The following is a 17,507-nucleotide window of genomic DNA, read 5'->3' on the forward strand; positions in this document are numbered from 1 at the left end:
GGTTTTCAAGTGCTCTTTCCTTTTTGTTTAATCACAGGTTTGGGTCAAGCCACTCTTCAAAATATCATGCCCTGTCCATGTGCATTTTCTTAACCTTTAGTATGTTCACAGTTTCCTGCTTTGCCAGCAAAAACACTACTCAGAAATGCCTACACATGTCCAGAGCAGCTGCTGAGTAGCTCTCATTTTTAATTTACCTACCATCCATCCATGCATTTTTTCCTTTACATGCAAACCCGGCATCCACAGAGTTGGCATAACAAGTATTCAAGAAGCTGTATTTGCTGTGAAACTGAGCAAAGGGAATTAACTACAGTATGTAAACAATAACTTTATAAAGAGCTCAGGCTGATAAAGGCCACAGCCAGGCAGTGTTCAATGCCCTTGAAAATGAAGTAATGCTGTTTCTTTCCCAAGAGACTTGCAACCAAGGAGCCCAGTGGATTCTCAAAAGGGCTGAGGAAGCAGGTGGCACCTCAGGGTAGGGTTTGCCTGCCTCAGGTTCCTTGTTGGAAATAAGCCTTTGGGTGCTCTCTTGGAACTGCTCTGAGGATTATTGTGCATCCCCAGCCTCTCTGAAGGACCAGACTTCCCTGTCACACATAACCATCTACTCCTGGATAAACATGATGCTTCAGCACACTGGGTTTCCCAGGGTTACGTTATCTAGGGAGGTGGTTCAGGAAAGACAGTATCGGAGCATGGGGCTTTGCTGCCTTGCGGTGTGGCTGCTACTGCTTCAGAGAAAGGGGATAGCTGCATTTGCATCAAGTCACAGTAAGAAATTCTGACTGAGTATGGGGAAAAACAGAGCAATGTGAGAGTGGCTCAGCACTGAAGCAAGTGCCCGCCAAGGCTGTGCACTTTCCATTGTGGGACAGCCAAACTCAACTGGACAGGCCTCAGCAACCTGCTTTAAGTTTAAATTTACCCATGCTTAAGTGGGGTTTGGACTGGAGACCTCCAAGCCCCATGCAACTTAAACTGTGCCATTATTCTATGAGAGAGAAGGACAAGACGAGCCTCCCCTTTCCACCCCTCTACCCTCCTATGTCCTCTCCCCCACTCCCCCTCCCTATGCATCCTTTGGATTAGTGTTTGACTACTTTTCTGCTATAGAGGAAAGTTTTGAAGGTAACTCATCACATCCACACCTGACTTAGAGAAGAAGCCCACACCCCAGGGGCAATTTTATACAAAGTTTTCAATAATAAATTACTTACTAAAGACCATGCAGTACGTTGGCAGCTGACCTGGTAGTCTGAGCACTACAGTTTTGTAGCTGGAGGATTCACACTTCCTTCTCTCCCTCAGAGGAAAGAAGGACATTTCTCTGGGCAGCCTCTGTGAGGAGCCTGTCACCATGGTAAAATACCAGTTGTGATTATTCTGTGTAAACCACCTGACATCCATGTGTAAAGGGGCAAAAAATTAACCTTTAACCCCTACCAATCACATTAAAGGGAGAAGAATGGCATATTTAATTTTGTTTGATAATCATCAGGGGAAGAATGGGCTCCAGTCTTTTCCATCAATAAAAACTTTATTATTTTTTTTTAATAAAGGTTTTGATGTTTCACTTATACCTATTTCTTGGATTCCAGATGAACTCCTCTTTGTTATCAGCTTTTGCATTTGTTTTTGGGATTCTTTTCTTTTCTTTTCTTTTCTTTTCTTTTCTTTTCTTTTCTTTTCTTTTCTTTTCTTTTCTTTTCTTTTCTCTTTTCTCTATTCTAGTCTAGTCTAGTCTAGTCTAGTCTAGTCTATTCTAGTCTATTCCTTTCTTTCTCCTCGTCTTCTTGCCAGTAAGGTCTAGAGAAGTTTTCAGGCTGCAGAACATTGCTGCAGTCAATGTTCAATGGGATAGCTGTAAGAATGAGGGCTGCAAGCTGGTTGAGTTGCCAGCAGATGTGGAGCTGTTTCCCCTGCAGCTCTCGGGAGCCCCCCAAGCTGCTTGCACACCCCACTCGACACAGAGCAGTAGCTACCAGCGCAGTGCTGGTAATGAGTGAATGAATTCATTCATTAATTAATCGCGCCATAATGAGATGCACGGATGAGGTGACTGCTGCAGGAGTGCTTTAGGGGGTAAATGCAAAGCCAAGCCCTGCTGCCATGCAGGCACAGCCTCATGAGCGGGGCGATGAACCCTGCGGCGATGCCCGCGTGCTGTCTGTGCCCCGGCCTGTGACAAGGACATCCGAAAGGGCTCACACGGAGCAGCGGCGGGGCTGCGGCTGCCCCGGGCGCTCCCCGCCGGCCGCGGCACTGCCCCGAGCCGCTCCTGCTTCCTCAAAAGATTTTCTTTAAATGACGGATAAGCGCCTCAAGATGGGACACCGCGGGTAGAGGGAGGGTGGAATGGAGGTGGTTTTTTTTTTTAATAATTAAAAAAAAAAAATTTTGTTAATAATTTAATTGTTAATTTTTGTATTTTTTGCAGAAGAATTTGTAAGCGTCTTCTTGCCACTCCAGATTTTCATTCTTTCCCCGTTCCTTGAAACCGTGAAATTTCCTGAATTGTGAAAAACACAGGTCCTAACTCAGGTTTTCAGGTCAGCAAGAAATCCATGATGGTCTAAGATGAAATCACTGTGACTTTTCCCGGGATTAGTTTGTGATATGCCACATTCAGGCAATGCATCGCCTGCACCTTTGAAGCTGAAAGATGAAGTTGAGGAAATAGTTTCAGATTTGCCTGCATGTAAAAGTGGCTTACTCGGTCAAAAGCTTGGCATAAGGGAAATCACAAATTTCTGAAGTTGACTGTACAATTCTGTCAGACAGAAAGGGGAAACTACAGGCCAACTTCTCTTTCACGAGATGTGATTAATTCCCATTGATTTAATCACTGCTGGGATGTGTGTCAGGTGGGGATAGAATGGGACAGGGAGGAAAGAGGACCCAATAGCAGGCAGCCTGCTATTATCTTTATGATTATCTTTAATCATAAATTTTCCTCACTGGAAGTCACTAAAAGGCCTTGGCTACAGGATAATGTTCATACACCTATTTTCTCCTGCTGCAACAACAAAACATTTTATGTACAGAGTACAGAATATGGATTGTCATGTCAGGACTCCAGATTACTTCACTCCTTACAGTAAAGTGCTGCAAGTCTGGATTCGAGAGGTAGCTGGTATGGTGCTGCAGGGTCTTGATACAGCAAACAAATCTCTGTGAAAATGGAGACACCTTCCCTGTCACATAAGTGCCATTGCCTACACAGCTATTGGCAGCCTGCAAAGCCTGTCTAATCAGTCATGGGGATAAAGGACAGAAATATTTCTAGATGCAGCACTTTCCTGCTGATTTCAGGATCGTCCTACAAAGTAATATGACCTGCCACACCAATTCAGCCCTTGCATGTTCCCTTCTTCTTGAGAACTCGCCTTTCTTCAAAATAGAACAGTATCTGTCAAGGACAACTAATCCCTATTGCTTGCTCTCAGGGGGTCCTTTCATGTGGCAAGAAAAGACCACAGCTTAGCTGAGTGAAAGTGGGCTGATATTCTAATTTTGTTCTTCTACTTTCCTTTGTTTTACAATCTATTTAGGATTAGAAATGTACTTAGGAGACGTAATTCTCCTGAAATGGAGTTTCTGTCAAAAAAACCCCAAAAATGTCATGACAAGGAACAATCTTAAAAAGTTTGAAACGTCTTGTTTCAGCAGTCTTTAATGGAATAGTGCTTAAAAAAAATAGCCCATGAAATTGCTTTGTTTTGACATTTACCAAATGAAAGTTTTGGACCTTTTGTGTCAAAATGGCATTTTTCATTTCAAAAGTGACCTAAACGAGAAGGAAACAAAGTTTAACAAGAGAACTAAATACCTGGAGAATGAAGCATACATTTCATTTTGGGTTGAATAGTTTAGTCTGAATTACCCCATCAAGAAACTCAAAATAATTTACTGTAATCAGAATGGCATTGTCCTGACTTGTCAACAGAACAAAAATAATAAAACCATCTCTTGTACACCTCAGCTTTAAGCTGAGGATGAAAGAAACATTTTTTGACTTGCAGCAGCAGCAGGACAAGGCAACAGCAAAAGAGCTGCCTAAGATGCTTCTAATTTCAGTGGTGAGTGGGAGCGGGTCAGCTGAAAAAACACAACAGTAGCTTACCCAGCCCCACAGCTTTTGTTGATATGAGAACTATAGCTGCAGACAGTAAATTGAACATTAAAAAAAATTAGTCTACAACTAAATTTCTGAGCCAAGAGGCACTACCTATGGCCACCAAATCTTTTCAACTCTTGTCTTTTTCCAGCAAAACACAGCCCTAAGAACTTTAATTTTGTCACTGGAGGTCTGCATTACTGACCTGGTCGCCCCAGCTTCCTTGGAGCTCTTCCCACATGCTCCTCAGTGCTGTGGCTGCTGCCCATGTGCAATGAGCCTGGGGGCTAAAAATACCATTACAAATGCTACAGCATAGCAGCAACATTTTTTCCTCTGTATGAAATCCCTCCGTGTGGATTGTGTTACCATCCCACCTCAGCTAGCACATGCCGTCTGGGATTAAGTGGCCCACGAAACTCAGTCCTGGCAGGGAGCAGTGCAAATCCTGTTCTGCCCACACTCCAGAGCTCCCCTTGAGGGCATTTGGGAGGCTCAGATGTGCTCTTCTCAGGTGCCTCTTCTGGGGGCTGTTCCACACAGAGGTCACCATCTATTTTACTTCCCCTCTCCAGGTATAGTCCAGACTTGGCAAGAGGTGACCATCAGTGTCCCCCTCCCCAGCTCCCATAGGGAGTTTCCCTGCAGGCTCCCTGGCATTTGAGCTCTGTTGTAGCTCCCCTGCTTAGTGCTGTCACACAAACTTTCACATGAGGACTTTTCTCCCTCTTTCTTTGGAAGCCTTTCACATCTTTGGAGGAATGGGCAGGGGACTTGGCGAGGCAGAAGAGTGTAGATAGGGCAGGGGACATGTGTATAGGAAACTTAACTCTGTGTAGGTTATCCCATCCAGACACTTTGTCACCCCAGACACTTTGTCACACTTTGTCACTCCTTACCCTGTAAATCTAGAGTCTTACTAGCATGAGTAGAGGTTCCTTTTATATCTCTGCATGAGGTCAAAATTTGTAATGCAATCTCTCCTTGCCATTGTGTGTGTATGTGTATATATATGTATAAAAGTAGCCATATAGATGCTTATAAACTAATGAAGTTCAGCAACTCTGTGAATTTAGGAACATACATGTCATTGTAATAGCTTGAAAAAAAATGATGCAAGGCTTAGCCCTTTCAGGCTATCCTTTCTTGTTGCAACAATTTCTGCAACAGGGTGGCAGGAGGGACTGGGTGACAAGAAGTTGATGATGAGGTATGGGGCCCTTCAGCCTTGGCTGTCTGGTTCAGGTGTGACTCCATCCAGCAGCGTCTGCAGCTTTCTTCCATTAAAAACAGTTTTTTATTTGTATTATTTCTTCTGGACAGAGACCCCTCACAAACTGTCAGAGCCTGTATTCTGAGCTGAGGTCCCCTTTAGAAAAAAGCTTGTGAAGAGAGTATGGGAAAGATGGTATTTCTTTCTTTTTTGTAGTTAAGGGCCAAGGTAAGCTGGCACCAAGGGCACAGCTTCACTTGCCCTGCCCTGTCCAGTGAGGGCTTTGGGATCCTGGATATATTTGCAGCATGTCTCATGGACACTATCCCTGGGTGTATAAAAGAGCAGTTTATTACAGCAAAAGCTCTGCTGATAGCATGGTGCCTGCAGTGAGCTCACAAGGATGGCTGGATTATTAAGGGATGTAAAAAGAGCCTTTTAGAAGTGTCACTCCTACACACTAGGGTACAGCAGGAGGTGCACAGCAGCGGTCTGTGTGTCTCTCACAGCAGGGACTGTTGGCACAATGGCTTCTGTTTTTGCTGCCTGTTCAGTATTATTTGTTTTATTTTGATACTGTCAATGCACTTAAAGAGATTATATATTTTTCCCATGGCATAAACAAAATGACTTGCATTTTGCAAGAAGAGTAATGGTAATGAGAACTCAGGCTTCAAGGGGAAATGAGAGTAAGGTTGACAGCAAGGAGAAATAAATCTTGTACATTCAACTTAGTCTGAGCTGACTGTCATTTCCTTAAATAAATTAATAAAGTCAAGTCCCCATGTTCTTACCTTATGAGGATGGAGAGAAGAGGGAATGAGCTGTGACCTCGTGGCAGGCAGTGTTTTTAGTAGGTGATCTCTTACCATTAGCTCGAACCAAGCTTCAAGCAAGACATGAGTTTGGTGGTTCTCCTCAAGCTGATGTCAAACCTTTGCCCTCCCCCTTCCATCCACCACTCTGCAGCAGCCCAGAGCTAGACATGATTACAGAGACAGAGGATGATGTAAGGACTCTCCTGAAGCCAGCTGGGCTTAACAGGTCACTTCAGGAACCTCTCCAGCCCTTCTCCCTTCCCCACTGTCACTCCTCCTGTTCCTTGCTGAAGTGTGTAGCCATGAGCAAGACTGAAATGGGGAGGGGGAGTCATGCTATTAAAAACTCTGAATCACTGCTCCCTGGAAGATGCTGAGCATTTGTTTATCCTTTGTTCCCAGGGGACAACATACTGTATGTTACAGCCATTTGTTGGTTTGGTTTTTTTCCCCCACCCAAATGCAGAACAGTAGCAGCTGAGCCGCTGTTTGAGAATAGCATTAAAATGTGTAATGCACCATAAATAAACAGAAATAGACAGCCAGGAAGCTGTGGTAATCACTGCTTTGATGTAGCATGAATTATGATGTGTGTATATATGTGAGCGAGTGTGCGGGGGCGGGGTTTCAGGGTTTTATGTTTCTGGCTGTGCTTGTTTTGACTCAGCTGCTGTTGCTCTGGGAAGAGAGCGAACCCAGTCTGTCATTTACCTATCTCCACCTTCGCACTGACAGCTGTGCATGTCCCTTGACTCAGACGAAAGGGATCTCATCCTCCACTGCCTGTTCCCCTGGCGTCCCTCTCTGCCTCCTCCCGGTCCCCTCTGCCCCGGTAGCAGGGCAGAAGGGGTAATCCTGGCTGGCTCCCAGCACCGGGTCACTCCTCCTGCAACCTAGAGAGGATCCTCTTACATCCCGGGCTCCGACATCACCTTCCAGGAGCAGCTGATTTATGTTTCTCGGCTCTACATTAGGCTGTTGGGGTTTTTTTTCTTGCTGATTTCCTGCTGCTGCTGGGATAGTGAAAAAGGCAATGGTTGTGTCAGCAGAGACAGGTGAGGTTATTAACAACTCGGTGTCATGCTTCCCTCAAGACACCGAAATTAAAAAGGTGGCTGTTGCAGCCTAGTGCTCTGAGATCGGCGAGATACACACAGTAGGTGGAAAAAGAGGAAAGCCAGCAGAAAAAAAAAGGTAGCAGGGGTGTCTCCTTGTTGATTATCTCCTATCAGCTTCCTAGGGACTCCTTTAGCTGGCACAGCAAGCTGCTTGTTTGGAATTATCTCCTGCCCATCTCTACTACAGCAGCAAGACAGCTTATTAAAACAGCCTAGCTTTCTTTTTGTGCTCTTTGCATTAATTTTTTACCTGGAGAGCCAGTAGCCTCCCTCGGAAAAACTTGAATAGCCCTCTGAATAGCCACAAATGAGTCTAACAGCTCTTAAGTGCTGCTCGGGTTCAATGAATTCTCTGACCTTATGATAATTTCAGTGTCACAGGGCACCAATAAATGCCAAAAACTGTCCGCCAGTCCGTAACTAGCTGCAGAACCACGGCCGAGCGCGGCGGTGCTCGCTCTGAGGCCTGAGGCCAATTAAGGAGCGGGAGCAGCCGCGTCCCTGTGCGGCCCCGCGCCCGCCCGCGCCCTCTGGCGGCGCCCGCCGCACGGCGCCCGGGCCCGCCCCGGCCCGCCCCGGCCCGTCCCGCCGCAGAGCGCCCCGGCCCGTCCCGCCGCAGAGCGCCCCGGCCCGTCGGGTCCGCACATCGCTCCGGCCCGTCGGGTCCGCACATCGCTCCGGCCCGTCCCGCCCGCAGAGCGCCCCGGCCCGTCCCGCCGCAGAGCGCCCCGGCCCGTCCCGCCCGCCCGGCTCCGCTGCGGGCGCTGCGCTCCTCCCCGACCGGGGCTGCAAACATCGGCTCAAAGGCTCGTTCTTCTCACGCAAAAAGCGCCATTTCCCAGCTGGGGTGAGGCAGGGAAAGCGCAGGCCTTGGCTCTGCTGAAAAGCAGTTGTCTCGAGCAGGGAAAAGGTTGAAGAACCCAGAAGACTGGGAGCACTTAAATGCTGTGAAAAATGCGTATTTTATGAATGGCTTTTTGCAAATATTAAAGTGAATATTATATGTGTTACGTTAGAAAGTTATGCTGTATTAATTTTCTTAAGTAGTGTGTTAAATATAGTTTTAGGTTTTAACATAAGGTTAAAATAGAAACTATGCTATGTAGGATACTTTTTTTCCTAAAGAAAGGACTCGCAGCGAGATAGCAGCCACAGGACACCTAAATCTTTCAGAGAAAGAGAATTTATTGCTCCATTATCAAAAGAAACGAACTTCTTCCCGCCTCACTCAGCCCTGAAGATGCTGTCAGGGTTAAGAGGAAGAAGCTGACACTGCCCAGACCAAATCCTGTGTTTGAATGGAATTTATGCATCATGTATGAGATGTATGAATATGCAACAGGCTATTGCTTTTAAGGGTTAATGCTCTCTTAATGTGTGTCCTTTTTCGAGCTTATGCTGCCCAGAAAAAGGTACCCGGACATCCATAACTTTTTGTTTCTATTGTCTCATATTGTCCTAATTCAAGTTGTCCAAAATTTTTACTACTCTAATTATATTGCTATTTTAATAACCATTTTATTACTATTAAACTTTTAAAATTTGAAAAACAAGTGATTGATGTTTTTCACAAATACCTAAAAATTTTTCAGCCGAGTCAGTCAAGTCTGACAGGCTTAGATAGTTCTAATGGACTGCTGAGCATGGGCAAAATTTTCTTGCAGTGGTGATATACTGACGTAACCAAAGACTGCACAGAAGCTATCTGGGTGAAGGAGTGGTTTTTAGCTAGACAGTTTTAATGGGAATTTGGTGTCTACATATCTCTGAGCATCCAGAGGTGTATTTTTCTCATTGTTGCCACTTAGTACAGTTAGACTTTATTTTATTATCGTTTCAGTGAAGAGGAAAGGTTGTACATTGAAGTCTTTCTACATATAGGGATTGCAATACAAAAAAGCAAGAGGCAGCCCTGCAATTTTTCTCTGAAGAATAAAGGTGCATCTTGGTAGAGCTGAGTTAATGCTGTAACTAATCTCTCCCTGACTCAGCAAGGAACTGAGGGATGTGCTTAACTTTATTCACAAACTCTAAGAAGTTTGTGAAACAGATGAAGCCCTGTTGCTGTGTGGCATAGCTGCACACTAATGGATGCATTAAAAAATGCTGTCACAGCGCACCTATATTGCCACACATGGTAATTAGTCAAATTGCAAGACAATTATCATTCCAGTGCTGAGATTGCTGACTTGCACTTGCTTCACAAATGCTTGGAAACACCTTCCTCATTCAGAACTAGCAGGCCTAATTCTGTGTTATGTTGTAGCTCCATTGCCCTCCAGCAACACAAAAGGCCTGAAGAGGCTAGAAATAGCCTCTGGAGAGCAATCTCTGACATAAGATGTTCATCCCAGCCCATCTGTTGGCCTACCACAGCTCCTCAACACTAGCTCACTCCAACTGTCTCACAAACCTCTGCCTGGGGCCCTTGTTGGGAAGGGGCCATGTGTTTGACACGTACAACCAGAGAGCACTGCCTAGCAGTAGCTCAAAAGCAGCTTATGGTCCTAGGGGCTAAATTAAACTCAGTTCAGGAGACAATAATAATTAATGAAGCGCCCATTCCCTCACTCCCATCCACCAAATAGCATCTCCTCCTCCCCTTCTGTTCCCTGGTTGTCCCCCAGGAGATCCTTGCTCGCCCTCTCTCCTGCAGAGAGGTTGAGTTGGAGCAGGGGGATGGTGCAGGACTAGGCAAGGAGCCAGTGATGGTGTATTTTGGAAATGATGGTAAGCAGGAGAGGGAAGGGAAAAGCAGGCTGTGTCTCCTTCATCTCAGTGAGCATCTCCATGCACAGCGTGGCAGGATGAGCCCTAGGAAGCTCATGGTGGGCCAGCCTCTGTTTCTGGAGACAGGACAGTAAAGTGGAATGTCTCTGCCTTCATTCCAATGTGCCAGCTCACAGTGAATGGGCAGAGGGTTTTGGGCAAGAGGTGGGACTCCTTGTGTTTTAGAGCCACTAACCACTCCCTGCCTTTTGCTCAGGACTGAAATGCTCTCCTATCTGGTCTTTCAGGCTGCCTGTGGCTCTGTCCTCCAGTGGGAATGGAGCTGTTGGTGCTCTCCCACCATGGGGCATTGATGGCTCTGGGCTTTCCAACGCTGTCACTGAAGTGCAGAGCAGAAGGTTGCCCCACTGTCCACCTGCCAAGCACCAATAGCTCAGACACCGGGTGCCCACTTCTTCTCCTCCTTCATTTGGATGTTGCTCTCAGCATAAATCCTACTTTGTTATGCACAACATTTTCAAAACAAAAATTATATAAGCATGAGAAATAGCCACTGCCCCGATTTTAGATTTTTTTTCCCTTGTTGTAAAGATAGGGCTTGATAAACTAACAATACAAAATAGCTTCTCCTAAGTCATATCTCTTTTTATATTAGCTTTACAGGCTCAAGCCACCCAAGAAGAACATGAGGGTTTTTAATGCTCTTTCTTGATCAGAGGAAAAGATGAACCTAAGGGGATTCTGCAGTGCAAGAGTTATTTGATAATGCAAGCCTGATATAATAAATTATTCTGCTCATTTCTGTAAGTATGTAAAGCATATGTAAACCAGCCCAAATGTCAGTATATTCAGACTTTTTAGAGTTTTTAATTTCTTTGGCACTACAGAACAAAAATACATTTTATTAAATGAAAAATTATTGACACTTCTGTTCTCACTAGCTGAAATTAATGAAAGCTTTGTCATTGTCTTAAATGAAGTGAGAATCACACCATTGCAGTCCTGTTTTAGTGTCATAAAGTTGTCAAGCTGCCAGTTTCCTGTTGGCATGTTAATGACTTTTTTTTATGATATTTAAAGCAGATAAATTATTTGTATAGTGATTTATTCTATTTTGCAATTAATTTCAGTCATTGAAATATGTTTTATCTTACACTGGGGTTTTATTTTATATGGTGAGGCCATCACATTTCCATTTTTTGTGGTATTTGAGAGCTTTATATTTGCCTAAAAGATGTAAGCATGGCAGTTAATGACTGGATGCAAATTCAGTGTTCTGCTTTCAGATGGTTTATTACATTCAGTCAGTGTCTTTGCTGAGTAGATGTTTACATTTTAAGGCTTTTTTCTTTAATTTTAATCTTCTGACATATTATTACTAGGATTTCAGATAAACCCAATATTTTTACGCTCCACATTTTTTGTTCTTATTTGCTGTGGTTCTTTTTTTTCATTTTCAAGGAATAACAAGAATGAAATGTATATATAAAACAAAGATACATCATAAAACACATCACATTTGCTTGAAGATACTGCTAGCATGAAAATATTAGTAGTTATAAATCCATCTCCAAGAAAAATTACTATATTTCTCTGCATTCAACCAGCTGTTCATTAAATGGAAAGATACTTTTTCTAAATTGTCTAAATTTTAGGGTCATGTATCTCCTTGTAATGGCTCAGTCTTTGAAGGAGCATCCTTCCAGTTGTTAAACTAGCTCTCAAAATAAAGCCTTTTCTACTATTTATGTGCATACAGATGAAATTTGTATTCACAGAGAGAGCTAAACCAAGACTTATATTCTTTTTCCCCTGAAGATCTACTCTCCCACCTTTTAGATGCTTTTGCTTTTGAGGTGTGGAGGTGCATGTGAATCACAGCAATTGCAAAAGCAGCCAAAACTGCAGATTTCTGCTATTTCTCTGTCCTTCATGTTTTATAGCGCTCATTGGGCTCCTGAACTTGACAGAAGCTTGGCCATTTGTACTGTGAATACCTAAATCCAGGAAAGCTGGAAAGCATGAAAAGTAAGATGTGCTCCTCCTTGGATAACTGTTTATAATGTATGGAGGGGAATAGAGCATTACATTGTGGGGGAGCTTTACTAGAGTTCCCACGGGGATGGAGTGACTGACCTTAGAGTTATGTCAATACTCCTGGCATTGCAATCCTGCTCAAAGGCTCCACTGGGCAAAGAGCTGTGCCTCTAATCAAAGGCAGCCCACCTGGTATAACTGAAAGCACTTATGCTGATGCAGGTGACACAAATGCAAAAACACTCCTAGTTCTGGCGGTCACTAGCCTGTCTATAATCAGTCTAGTGTCTGGGTTTTATTTCCTTAAACAATATGAGAGTTTTTGTGGTATTTTTATGATAAATATTATTGAATGACAACTTACCCCCAAAAGTAAGATTAGAATTTATTCAGGAATGCATTTCTTTTTAGTAGTTTTTAAATGAACACATAAATTATTAGATAAGCTTGTTAACAAATCTGAAATAAAATTAATTTGTTGATGTAAATTGTTACTCAGCAGGAATGTCAGGTCTGCAAAATAGCTGCAGTTTTAGTCACTGACAGTCACAGTGCCTTAAATAAGTCATTTCCACAAGTTCCATGAAACAGCTTATAGATGTTTTTATTTAAGGTTAATATTTTATATTATTTTAATGGTAAAATTTGCTCTTCTTTCATAAAACAACTTCTCCTAGACACCAGACTCCTAGGAAAATTGGAAAGAAAAAGAGAAAAATTAAATCACTCTAAAGCACCCATTCATCAGCCCTGTATCATAGGATTAAAATGTTAAAATTCAGAGATGATAATAAACTTTGCTAAAAAATAAAGCAAGTTTTTCCATGTGACAGCAACTGATGTTTGAACATTGTAGCAAATAGATGATCTCTGATTTATAGAAATTAAAGGTCAATCATTCAAATACCAGTTATTTTATTTGACGCACATAATTAGTGGCCATTACTACCTATTTAAACTGACTGGTAAATGTTTATTTACTTTTGCATCATGTCCCCACAGTCTCAACACACTGATGTGTCTAGCAGCAGAAACCACCCACACTGAAATCAGAGGTGTCCCTGCAGCAATGGCAGAGACAGCTCTGCCCTTGGGGTGCCACCAGAAGGACTGAAGGATGCTCTGCATATGGTCCTTAGTGCATAACAGCTACCTCTGAATGTACTTGCCATTTCTAGGCAGATCTGTCCCATTTATCCCAAACTCCCAAACCACAGTGTGCTGCTGCCACTGCCCAAGCTGGCTTCCTCAGTTCCAGTACAAGTATGTCTGTGCCTGCTGACATCATGACTCTTGGCTCCATGAATGTGCCCATGGAAACAGAGATGCACCAAGCCTCCCTTTTTAAAATGCTTGCACAAGATTTGTGCAGCAGAGACCACTGATGAAAGACATTTTCTGTCAATGGAAAGAGCAAACTATGGAAGCATCGATGCAAGTACAGGGACTGCAGCCTCACCTGTGCTCTGGGGAGTGCAGTGACTTCCCTGCTATCTCTCCATACAAGCTTGCTCAGTAGCTTACCCACTGAGAAAGTGATTGTGTAGATCCTTGTTTGTGAAGAACAGTTCAATAGCCTTGAGGCTTGAGACTGCTTGCAGAGAGAGTGGATTTTCCTGATACACACACCTGAACTTCAGGAATTGAATGGGGTCCAAAGTCACATGAGATAGATCCAGTGATATGTCCAGTGGATGAAATGGTGTAAAGTCAACTGCTGCTCCTGTCTGGTGGGAACTTTCTATGAGGATGGAAGGACAAGGCATAGAAATTATTTGTTCTTTATAAACATGATTATTTATAATTAATTGTTTTTATTTTATTACCAGTAGAATGTAAGGTGAAATAAATGATTCATAAAGCTCATCTTCCCTTATCTCTGCAATTCTTTCTTGGGCTCACTGCTGATATAATTTATGCTTGTTTCTCCATTTACTGCAATTGCCCTTTATCAGAATTCAGGCTATACTTTGCTGGCTGATTCTGATAGCTGGAAGTAATGCAAAGAGGATGTTTTTAAAGTAGATTATTACAGGGAAAAGAATGATTTTCTATCACCATGATGGTGTTCGCAAAGGGGATCTAAATTTTCTTTCAAACAATACTCTAACTCCTTAATCCTCGTACCTCTATGAATATTTATAAATACAAGAATCCAGGTTACCTTTCCTGTCACCCCAAAACCAAACATATTGATAAGGCAATATGAAATGAAAAAATAGTTTTGACTTGAGAATTTTTCTCATTGGTAGAGAAGGAGATATGAAAATAAACGAAATAATAAGCTGAATAAACTCCACTTTATAAGCTTCAATGTCAGGGTCATATCTGTGCCTGGTGCTAAGAGGCATAGTATTTCATCATAGACAGGTGAACATTCTGTTTTCTTCTGGTCTTAAAAATCTATGAAATCAGATCTCTCAACTCTGGAAAAGTGCAGCACTTTTCTCTGAATCAAAGAGAGCTACAGAAAAGCATGTCAGACCTGGTCCTTTAAGAGCACCTTGGTGGCTAAGTCAATGGGAATACTGCTAATGTGATACTTGCAGAGTTCAAAGTGGCCTTTAAGGCAGCACAAAGAGAAGCAGTCCTAAGTCTTTTGTGAAAATTTCCTTCCCCAGCTGCTGCTGGCAGGGGTCCTATGGGTTGGGAACTGGTCTGGCTATGAAGGTTCAAGATGAGCAGCTGTCCTTGAGCATTTACTTGCATCTGAATTTGTTGCTCTGAGAAACATGGAGATGCATCCAGAGCTCAGCCTCCCAGCCCAGGATGAAGAGGGAAGCCAGCATGGTGCAGGCAGATGTGGCCAGCCACATGCTGGGGAGGAGAGGCTGTGTGGCTCCTGTCCCAGGCTCTGCACTAAGTGCAAGAACCTCCGGACATCAGCAGTGCTGGCCTCCTTCCCCCTGGCAGGGCACCAATTTGCAGACATTATCCCCAGGCAACAGCAGATGAGCTAAGCCAGATGAAATTTGGCCAGTTCAGGTGATAAAGCACTTTGCTTCTGCAGAGCTCATTATGAACCTCACAGCCCTTTCTGGACCTAGGAGATAAACAAGGGAATTCATTAAGTGCATTGGCTTATTAAGAGTGACTGACTTACCTTAAAGATTCAGTCTACTTCATTTGTTGCTCATCATAGGTAATTGTAGATGATTAAGGATATGAGGGCTATCAATTTTCCACATATTGGGTAATCACCACCGTCCTTGTCTTGTCCTAATTATTTAGATTCTGATTTACAGCGACATACAATATTTTAACTATTTAAATTTTTTCAAAATTTTTTTGCAACTGGCTTGTCAAAGACACATTAATGCAATTTTTATTTACAAGAAAAATTCCAACACAGAAAATTTCAAATTTTAGTCCGCTTCCAGTAGTAGAAATGTCCCTGGAGTTTGAGGTACAAACATCCAAGAGTCAATAAATAGCTAGTTGTTGGAGCAACTAACCCAAAACCCCAAAAGCAGGGAAAAAAAGAATTCTCAGGTCAGTGAATGGGTGCTGTGCCAACCTTTAAGTATTTACATCATCTAAGCAGTACCAAAAATATGAAAAAAGCTAATGATGATCATGTTAAAGCTATGAAGATGGAGAATAACGTGAAAGTGAAGAGAAATAGTTAAAAGGGCTGGGGAAAATAATTAAATGCTTAAAAGGCAGCATGTTAAAACAACAGAATAGAGAAGGCTATTAGAAGTAAAATACTCATCCGTTTAAATGTGGAAATCCTGTCCAAACAAAGAAAATAAAAGACAAGTTAAACTCATCCTGTTGAACATAGAACTCTAATGAGGCAAGCCAAAAAAAGATTTTGAAGAGCAACTTCCTACAGGCATAAAAGTGACTAATAAGAAGTTTCTCAGAAACAGGAAGCCTTTTGGAAAATCAATGGGCTGAGAGATGATTAAGGTGCAAATAGGATACTCCAGGAAGCAGCGCTGTGGTGAGAAAGCTAAATGAATTATTTGCATCAATGTTCTCTTCAGAAGAGGTCATGAAGGTTTCCACACCTGAGCCGTTCTTTACAGGTTCAAGCCTGAAGAGCACTCAGAAATCGAACAGTCAACAGAGGAGATTTTCAGAGCAATTCAATAAAATGAGCAGTAGCAAATCTCAAGGACCAGGTAGCATTAAACCAAGCATTCTAAAGAAGCTAAAATATGAGACTGCTAAACTACTAATTTCTGAAATCCCTCTTGAAAGCAGAAAAATAGAAAGTCGCAAATGTGATGCTATTAAAAAGAAAAAAATGTTTAAGGAGCAGAACAGCAAAACTACTGACCAGTAAAATTGATTTCTGTACCAGACAAATTGGTAGCGATCATAGAAAATAGAATTGGTAAACACATCATTTTGTAGAGAGCAAACATGCCTCACAAATCCATTATCATCCTTTGGGGGAGTTAATGAGAATCAGACTAAGGGCATGCTGCCTGATATACAGTGGACCTGGGTTTTCACAATGTGATTCACATCACCAAAGGTCCTTAAAGGAATTAAACAGTCATGGGATAAAAAGGAGGTCCCCTCACATGGTTTAATACATGACTAAAAGAAAAGTAACAAAGATTAAGGATAAACTGCCATGCTTACAAAGTGGAGAAATGGGACCCAATTGAATCCCACAGTGCCCCTGCTGAGACCTATGCTGTTCTGTATTAGATTTGATACAGGAATGGGGATGAAGCTAGGCTATGTTCCAACCTTCTAGCTTTCAATACTTTTCTTTGATCAGGAATACAGTTTAATTTGAGTACAGACTGAACAGGTTGGTGCGTAGGCCTTTATGACCAGGAGACTATTTCCAGGCTTGTGTTGTTGAGATTTTGTGGGTTCATGAACAGGCTTGAAGAGAAAGGAAGAAACACTTTCTTTCTTAGGTTAGAAACTGCAGTAATGGCAGGCATCAGGGAATATGTTGTGTATGCCTCAGACTTGAGAGAGCTGGCAGATATTTCTCTTGTGTATGTCAAGCTAATTAAATGATAATATTGACCCACCACCAGCAAAGACACTTGTTGACTGAGGATGGGAAAAAAGAAGCGATTTGCCAATCTATAGACCAAGATGTCAGAAATATGACACTGCAACAAGAAGCAACTTTTTATCATTGAAACATCAGATTTTCACAAATTGTTACACTTAAGCAGTTTTAGTACTCTCCTGTATGAATTGAAGCTCTCTATATGTTAAATTTGGCTCTCTGAGAAATCCAAGTAATTTTTTACTGCAGGTATATGGAGATAATTGATTGTCAAAAGATAAGGGGTAACAGGTAAAAATTATTTTCTCTGCTTTAATTAGTGAGCCTTTTCAAACACTCTGAATCTTTAACCCATGAGAAACTTTGGGCAAAAAAAAACTTTGTATTGGCAGGTACACATCTATGTTCTTTTTTGATATTAAATAACTGCAGCATTTCTCCTTTAGTGATCTTATAGTCCCATAAAATGAAAGGCTCT

The 17,507-nt window shown here is 42.5% G+C and overlaps 2 long non-coding RNA genes across 2 annotated transcripts in view; both read right to left on the reverse strand.

The window, feature by feature from the left end:
- Nucleotides 1-12,622: 12,622 nt before the first annotated feature.
- Nucleotides 12,623-15,270, reverse strand: LOC136553868 (uncharacterized). Its single transcript, XR_010783249.1, has 3 exons — nucleotides 15,143-15,270; nucleotides 13,669-13,780; nucleotides 12,623-12,727 (listed from the first exon to the last, which is right to left on the reverse strand). It is a non-coding gene; the product is annotated as an uncharacterized lncRNA (long non-coding RNA).
- A 267-nt stretch (nucleotides 15,271-15,537) lies between these two features.
- LOC136554608 (uncharacterized) overlaps nucleotides 15,538-17,507 on the reverse strand; it is an 82,003-nt gene continuing 80,033 nt past the window's right edge. The window contains exon 3 of the long non-coding RNA XR_010783355.1: nucleotides 15,538-15,773. This is a non-coding gene — a long non-coding RNA (uncharacterized lncRNA). The remainder of the gene's footprint in view (nucleotides 15,774-17,507) is intronic.

This window comes from Molothrus aeneus, chromosome 3 (assembly GCF_037042795.1).
Source record: "Molothrus aeneus isolate 106 chromosome 3, BPBGC_Maene_1.0, whole genome shotgun sequence".
NCBI classification, from domain to species: domain Eukaryota; kingdom Metazoa; phylum Chordata; class Aves; order Passeriformes; family Icteridae; genus Molothrus; species Molothrus aeneus.